This window comes from Petaurus breviceps, unplaced genomic scaffold, assembly GCF_028583685.1.
Source record: "Petaurus breviceps papuanus isolate PSGF00001 unplaced genomic scaffold, PetGlider_PUasm1.0 99, whole genome shotgun sequence".
In the NCBI taxonomy this organism is placed as follows: domain Eukaryota; kingdom Metazoa; phylum Chordata; class Mammalia; order Diprotodontia; family Petauridae; genus Petaurus; species Petaurus breviceps.
Window position 1 is genome coordinate 24,860,241 of NW_027187465.1, and position 8,772 is coordinate 24,869,012.

The 8,772-nt window shown below is 43.3% G+C and overlaps 1 protein-coding gene across 3 annotated transcripts in view; it reads left to right on the plus strand.

The window, feature by feature from the left end:
• Positions 1-8,041: 8,041 nt before the first annotated feature.
• Positions 8,042-8,772, plus strand: part of DENR (density regulated re-initiation and release factor) — a 19,930-nt gene continuing 19,199 nt past the window's right edge. Inside the window, exon 1 of one of the 3 annotated variants that reach the window (XM_069081677.1) lies at positions 8,042-8,187. The gene's annotated coding sequence lies outside the window, so the exon portion shown is untranslated. Of the gene's footprint in view, positions 8,324-8,772 lie in introns of all 3 variants that reach the window. The other 2 variants (XM_069081676.1, XM_069081675.1) reach the window with 2 other exon arrangements.

An 8,772-nucleotide genomic window follows, 5' to 3' on the forward strand; every position in this document is an offset into this window, starting at 1 on the left:
TGGTGGAGTCAGGAGGGTTAAGGAGAGAGGGCTCTAGGGCTCAAGTGCCCCTGCAAACAGGTCAGGCCAAGGTCAAAGCCCTTGCCAATAGTACAGCTTTGTTTCTGTTATGATGGACAGACCTGTGATGACTGGGAAAGACAGTGGCAGACGGATGAAATTCTTAGCAACCTTACTCTATTCTATGCCAGGGATATCTGAGGGTAAGAACTCTAGGCAGCAGCTGTAGAGGCTGGTTGGGTATCTGACCTTTACCTGAAGGGCTCCAGCGAGGGAGAACACTCCCTCTCCTCCAGCAGACAGCCCATCTGTTTCCCTTTTGAATAGTCCATAGGAAGGGTTTCCTAGCAACAAGCTGGTAACAAGAGGTAACTCATCACTGAATCCTCTGCCTTCTGGGTCCAAGCAGAACAGGGATGTTCCTATGTAGGGATCAAAGGGGCAGAGAAATTCAATGAGCGTGCTGATGCTGAAAGCTTTATTGGACTTATTTATGGGAAGGGCTGAAAGAGAATCCCATGTGGCTTAATTGCAGACACTCAAAGGTGTGGGAGGCAGGAACAAGGATGAAATACTATTAAGTGAAACCCAATGAAAGACTCTCCTGGGGCTAGGCCAGATACCTTCAAACTAGTGTTGCCCACCCATGTCTCTCACACTGGGAATGGGACTAATACCTCCAGAGTAAGACTGGGAAAAGCCGGGAAAGGATATGTCTAGCGATGCTGCCATGATGGTTTTCAGGTCATGACAGGCCAGGATCAGCTTGGGAGTTCGTGGGTGGGGTGGGGAGGTGAGAGGTCATGGCTATTTGCTCCTGGTGGGGGGAGGTCAGAGTATATCTTGTATTAGAGCTACTTGGGTGCTTAGGGGTGGTGGTACTGCTAAGAGACTTCATAGAGTGTTAGACTTGGAGTCAAGAAGACCTGAGTTCAAATCTTACTTCAGACACTTACTATATGTGTGACCTTGAGCAAGTCACTTAACTCTTACTATCCTCAGCTCCTTCATTTGAAAATGGAGAAGAGTCCTTACCACCTAGGAGTATAGATTAGGATTAAACCAATTATAGATTATAGAGGATTATTATCAAGCAAGATAACATAAGTAAAGTGTTTTGCACACCTCAAAGTGATGAATGTTCATTTTGCTTTCTCCTAAATCTTTTCTTTTCCAGGTAAAGATCATGTTTCTGAATTCTGAGTTTCACCTTTGTGTGTGGGTGTGCGGATGGGGGTGTGAGACGTAAGAAAACATTTATATAGTACCTACTATGTGCTAGGCTCTGTTCTAAGCACTTTACAAACATTATCTCATTTAACCCTCACAACAACCCTATACGACATGATTGGTTAGCTCTGTAGCTTAACACATAGTAGGCACTTAATGCATTCTGTTAAATTGTATTGAAGGATCTTAAGGCCTGATACCAGGTGAGCTCCAGTTTATCAGAAGGACTACCACCTCTCTTAGACCATGAGACATCAAGATTGTGAAGCTTTCACTAATGGTCCACTAGGACCCCCAGATCATTCTCACGGTATGCATTGTTTATTCTTGCCTCTCCCATTATAACTTCTGAAGTTGATTTTTTTTCTCTATTCAAATGTAGTATTTTCAATTTACCAGTATTATGTCACATTGTTAGATTCAGCCCAACTTCTGGCCTCTCTACCTCTTTTTGGTTCCTTACTCTGTCACCCAACATTAGCTATCCTTACAGCCTGGTGTCATCTGCAGATTTGATAAGCACACCAGTTATGCCTTGGGTCAAGTAACTGATTAAAACACACACACACACACACACACACACACACACATTAAATAGCACCAAGTCCAGGACTAATCCTTGGGGCACTCTTCTGGGTGACTTTATTCCACATTAACACTGACTTAATCAACCAATCAATAAGCATTTATTACACAACTACTCTTCTCTGTGTCAGCATTGTGGTAGGTGGCATATACAGAGCTGGCAATACAAAGACAAAAGGTGTATGGTCCCTGACCTCAAGGAACTTCCATTCTAAGGATGGGGGTGGAGAGGGGGGATATAATGACTACACTCTGGATCTGGCCATGTATTCATTTCTGAAGCCATTTAACTCATCATCAAACCCAAATCTCTTCATGTTGTTAACAAGGATAGCCTGAGAGACTTTGCCAAATGCTTTGCTAAAATGGCCCCCTTATCAAAAAAAGAAAGGAAGGAAGGAAGAAAGAAAGAAAGAAAGAAAGAAAGAAAGAAAGAAAGAAAGAAAGAAAGAAAGAAAGAAAGAAAGAAAGAAAGAAAGAAAGGAAGGAAGGAAGGAAGGAAGGAAGGAAGGAAGGAAGGAAGGAAGGAAGGAAGGAAGAAAGAAAGAAAGAAGGAAGGAAAGAAAGAAAAAAGAAAGAAAGGAAGGAAGGAAGGAAGAAAGAAGGAAAGAAAGGAAGGAAGGACGGAAGAAAGAAAGGAAGAGAGAGAGAAAGAAAGGAAGAAAGGAAGGAAGGAAGAAAGAAAGAAAGAAAGAAAGAAAAAGAAAGGAAGAAAAACAGTTCAAATGACTAATTCATTTATTTTTAGTTTTCAACATTCACTCCCATAAGATTTTGAGTTTTAAATTTTCACCCCCAACTCCCCAAGATGGTGTGCAATCTGATATAGGCTCTACATATACATTCATATTAAACATATTTTCACATTAGTCATGTTGTAAACAAGAATTAGAACCAATAGGAGGAACCACAAGAAAGAAGAAACAAAACAAAGAGAGAGCAAATAGTATGCTTTGATCTGCTTTCAGACTCCATATTTCTTTCTGTGGATGTGGATGACATTTTCCATCATGAGTCTTTTGGAGTTGTTCTAGGGCTTGCATTGCTGAGAAGAGCTAAGCCTATTAAAGTTAGTCATCACACAATGTTGCTGTTACTGTATACAATGTTCTCTTGGTTCTGCTCACTTCACTCAGCATCAGTTCATATAAGTCTTTCCACGTTGTTCTGAAGTTCATCTGCTCATTATTTCTTATACAGCATAATAGCATTCCATTACATTCCCCAATTGATGGGCATCCTCTCAATTTCTAATTCTTGGCCACCACAAAAAGAGCTGCTATAAATATTTTTGTACATGTGGGTCCTTTTCCTATTTTTATGATCTCTTGGGATACAGCCCTAAAAGTGGTATTGATGGGTCAAAGGGTATGGACATTTTTATAGCCCTTTGGTCAGAGTTCCCAATTGTTCTCCAGAATGGATGGATCAGTTCACAACTCCACCAACAATGAATATGTTCCAATTTTCCCACATTTTCTCCAACATTTATCATTTTCCTGTTTTGTCATGCTAACCAATCTGATAGGTGTGATGTGAATTTAGAGGTGTTTTGATTTGCATCTCTCTTAATTGATGGTGACTTAGAGCATTTTTATATGACTATAGATAGCTTTAATTTCTTCATCTGAAAGTTGTCTGTTCATATCCTTTGACTATTTATCAATTGGGGAATGACGTGTAGTCTTATAAATTTGACTTAGTTCCCTATATATTTTAGAAATGAGGCATTTATCAGGGACACTGGCTATTAATTATTGTTTCCCAGCTTTCTGCTTTCCTTCTAATCATGGTTGCATTGGCTTTGTTTGTGCAAAATTTTTTCAATTTAATGTAATCTAAATCGTCTATTTTGCATTTCATAATGTTCTCTATCTCTTGTTTGGTCACAAATTCTTCACTTCTTCATGAATCTGACAGGCAAACTAGTCCTTGCTCTCCTAGTTTGTTTATAGAATCAGCCTTTATATCTAAATCATGTACTCATTTTGACTTTATCTTGGTATATGGTACCAGATGTTGGTCTATGCCTAGTTTCTGCCATACTATTTTCCAGTTTTTGTTAAATACTGAGTTCTTGTCCAAGAATTTGGAGTCTTTCGGTTTGCCAAGCAATAGATTACTACAGTCATTGACTATTGTGTCTTGTGTACCTACCCTATTTCACTGATCCACTACTCTATTTCTTAGTCAGTATCAAATAGTTTTGATGATTGCTGCTTTATAATACAATTTAAGATCTGCTATGGCTAGGCCACCTTCCCTAGCATTTCTTTTCATTAATTCCATTGATATTCTGGACCTTTTATTCTTCCAGATTAATTTTGTTATTATCAATAAATGACTTATTCTTTTTCTTTTCCTTCTTTCTCTTCCCCCCCCCCCGAATTCATTTATTTTTAGCTTTCACCATTCATTTCCACAAGATTTTGAGTTACAAATTTTCCCCCTATTTCTCACCTACCCCCCACCCCAAGATGGCATACCTACCCCTTCCCTCAGTTTACCCTCTCTTATATCCCTCCCCCCCCCGTCTCTCTCCTTCTCCCTTACTTTCTTGTAGGGCAAGATGGATTTCTATACCCCATTGCCTGTATATCTTATTTCCCAGTTGCATGTAAAAACAACTTTTTAACATTTGCTTTTAAAATTTTGAGTTCCAGATTCTCTCCCTTCTTCCCTCCTCACCCACCCCCACTGGGAAGACAAGCAATTCAATATAGGTTATACATGTGTAATTATACAAAACATTTCCATAGTGGTCATATTGTGAAAGACTAACTATATTTCCCTCCATCCTATCCCCCCCCCATTTATTCTATTTTCTCCTTTGACCCTGTCTCTTTTCAAAAGTGTTTGCTTCTGACTACCCTCTGTCCCAGTCTGCCCTCCCTTCTGTCATCCCCCATCTTCTACTCTTCCCCTCTACTTTCCTGTAGGGTAAAATACCCAGTTGAGTGTGTATGTTATCCCCTCCTTAGGCAAAGTCCAATGAGAGTAAGGTTGACTCATTCCCTTTCACCTCCCTGCTCTTCCCCACCATTGTAACAGCTTTCTCTTGCCTCTTTTATGTGAGATAATTTACCCTATTCTATCTCTCCCTTTCTCCTTCTCCCAATATATTCCTCTCTCATCTCTTAATTTTATTTTTTAGATATCATCCCTTCATACTTAATTCACCCTGTGCCCTCTATGTATACATACACACACATATATACACACATACACCCACCTATACACACATCTATGTATGTATATACACACACAAACATATATATATACATACATATATCCCTTCAACTATCCTAATACTGAGAAGTCTCATGAGTTACATGTATCATCTTCCCATGTAGGAATGTAAATAGTTTCAACCTTATTAAGCCTGTTGTGATTTCCAGTTTACCTTTTTATGCCTCTCTTGAGTCTTGCATTTGAAAATCAATTTTTTATTCAACTCTGGTCTTTTCATCAAGAATGCTTGAAAGTCTTCTATTTCATTCAATATCCATATTTTCCCCTGAAGTATTATACTCAGTTTTGCTGGGTAGGTGATTCTTGGTTTTAATCCTAGCTCCTTTGACCTCCAGAATATCATATTCCAAGCCTTTAGATCCCTTAATGTAGAAGCTGCTAGATCTTGTGTTATTCTGACTGTGTTTCCACAATACTCAAATTGTTTCTTCCTGACTACTGGTAATATTTTCTCCTTGACCTAGGAACTTTGGAATTAGGCTATAGTATTCTTAGGAGTTTTCTTTTTGGGATCTTTTTCAAGAAGCGATTAGTGAATTCTTTCAATTTCTATTTTGCCCTCTGGTTCTAGAATATCAGGGCAGTTTTCCTTGATAATTTCTTGAAAGATAATGTCTAGGTTCTTTTTTTGATCATGGCTTTCAGGTAGTCCAATAATTTTTAAATTATCTCTCCTGCATCTATTTTCCAGGTCATTGGTTTTTCCAATGAGATATTTCACATTGCCTTCTGGTTTTTTTTTTCATTCTTTTAGCTGTTTTATAATATCTTGATTTCTCATAAATTATTAGCTTCCATCTGATCTAATCTCATTTTGAAGGAATTATTTTCTTCAGTGAGCTTTTCAACTTCCTTTTCCATCTGGCCAATTCTGTTTTTAAAGGCATTCATCTCCTCATTGGCTTTTTGGACCTCTTTTGTCATTTGAGTTCGTCTATTTTTTAAGGAGTTATTTTCTTCAGTATTTTTGGGATCTCCTTTAGCAAGCTGTTGACTCATTTTTCATGACTTTCTTGCATCACTTTCATTTCTCTTTCCAATTTTTCCTCTACTTCTCCTACTCAATTTTCAAAATCCTTCTTGAGCTCTTCTATGGCCTGCAACCAATTCATATTTTCCTTGGAGGCTTTTGATACAGGAGTTTTGACTTTGTTGTCTTCTGGTTCTATGTTTTGATCATCTTTGTCACCAAAGAACAATTCTATAGTCCAATTTCTCTTCCTCTGTTTGCTCATCTGGCCATCCAATTACTTGACTTTTGAGCTCTTTGCCTCAGTAGAACTCTGCTTCCAGAGTGGACAGTACTGTGTCCCAAATTTCTGGGATTTTTTGCAGCTATGATCAGAGCTTCTTCTAGGCACCTTAGAACTTCTTAGGCCTTAGAACTGTGAGGAGAATGCCCTCTCCACAGGTGTTACAAGCTCTACCTCTCCACTGTTCCCCCTCACCCCAGGACTGCCACCCAAGACTGCGACCCAGATCCAAGCAGGGCAAAGCAAGAGAATCCTGCCTCAGCACCAGCAAAGAGATTTCTATATTTGCCCTCTGATCAGTCATTTGTTCCCCCCACCATCCATGGGCCTAGAGCTCTGGAAGCAGCTGTCTGCCACCTCTGCCACCCTGGAGTCAGGGGCCAGACCATGCTCTTCTCTCACACAGGTCCAACAGAGTTTCCCAATTGAGCTTTTACTTTCTCTTTGGCATTTATGGGTTGAGAAGTCTAGAAACCATCACAGTTGGCAGTGATTCAGTCCCCTGAGGTCTGCTCCGACCAGTCTGCATGGCTGGTCTGTGCAGGTGTGACCCATGTAGGTCTGCACTCTGTTCCCAGCCTGGTGCAACAGACCCTTCCTGTCAGCCTGCCAGGCTGCCTTCAGCAGCTGTCATTCACTCTGTCATTTTGTGGGTTCTGTAGCTCTAAAATTTGTTTAGGGTCATTTTTTACAGGTATTGGAGGTGGTTGGGGTGCGAGCTCAAGCAGGTTCCTGCTTTTACTCCGCCATCTTGGCTCTGCCCCCTACATGACTTACTCTTGATGAAGCTGTCCTGGTTGTTTGTGATTATAGTTTTCTCTGTATTTACCAACCATCCCTCTAATAATACTTTCTAGAATACTTCCAGGCATAGTAACAATGAACAGCTAACATTTTTAGAGAACTACAGTTTCCTAAGCTCTTTCTATTATCTCATCTGGTCCTCACAATAAATATGTGAGGTGGGTGCAATTACTGTCCCCATTTTACAGATGAGGAAAGTGAGGTTTAGACATTAAGTGACTTGCTCAGGGTCACATGATTCTTATCTAAGCTTGCATTTGCATTCAGGTCTTCCCGGCTCCAAGTTCAGCATTCCATATACTGCACCACCTAGTTGGGGCTAAGACAGTCCAAGATGTTTTTGTCTTCTGGAGGGGCTTAATAAGTGCTGGTCTAATTGAATAGAAGTGGAAAGCTGCTTTCTTTCACCCATGGATCAAAGTCAGGCAGGGACAACCAGCAGAGATTAAGACCTGATTATGTTACAAGCAGGGTCCTAAGTACTAAGAATACAAAGAAAGCTAAAAAGCAGTCCCTGCCCTCAAGGGACAGTCTATGGGAGTGGGATAAATTGGGATATAATCGGGAAAGGCTTCGTGTACAAACAGGACCTAGGCTGGGATTTGAATCAGATTCGCAGCTGAAAAAGGCCCCGTTATACAGATGAGGAAGCTGAGCACCAGAAGTTCTCAAGACTTGTCCAAGGTCCCATACTTAAGAATCTGACAGAAGCAGAATTTGAACTCGGGTCTCTTGACTCTATAGCCAGGACTCTCTACTGCCGAAGTCTGCCTTCCACTGTTGCTGCTTCTGCTAAGAGGCTCCGGCCTCTGGGCTTGACTCTGAGGCTCCCTCCTTCCCAGCATCCAGATTTCGGAGAGGGGTGGGGGCGGTGCTGAGAGCTGGGTTGGGAGCATCCACCCACCGCGGGAGCCCCAGCCCCGCCCACCTCACGTCACCGAGGTCCTCCACTAGCTCCGCCCCTTCCTGCACGGCGCGTGCGCACTGGGCTCTTCCTTGCTTCCGCCTTCTCGCGACAAGCCCCGGGCCGCCGGCGGCCTCGCGGGACGCTCCGGCTTCTCGCGTGAGCGGGGCTGCAGGGTCTGCGGGGCCGGGACCTCGGGGTGGACGGGGCTGCAGGGCCTGGGCCGGGGCCGGGAGCGGGAGCTGCATGTGTCGCTTCTGTGGCCGGAGGCAGCGGGGGCTGTGCGAGCGCACGGGTAACGAGGGCCCCACGGGGCCGCCGGGGGGCCGGGGAGGGGGCGCGGGCGGACCCCGAGGGCCCCCCCGGGCCCGGAGTTTGCACCCCGCGGTACGCGCGCGCACAGGCACGCACACTCCCTCCAGCACACGCATCCCCACCCTGCTCCCGCGGCGGCTTCCGCCCTGCCCCCTCGCTCCCCCCTCGACTTCCATCCTCCCCTCCCCAGCCCTCCCACCCCCTTCCCCGCGGCCCCCACCACCCCCGCGCCCCCCACACCCCACACACACTCCCCCCCCCCCGTCTCCATTTCCTAAATGACCCCTCCTCCTCCCCATCTCCTTGTACTCCATAATTCTCCATTCCCTTTATGTGGCCTCACTCATCCTTTCCTCCTTCCCACCCTCTGATGCTTCATTCCCCTCCTAGACAGCCCTCCGCCTTCCCATTCCTCACCCCCCAGTCTCC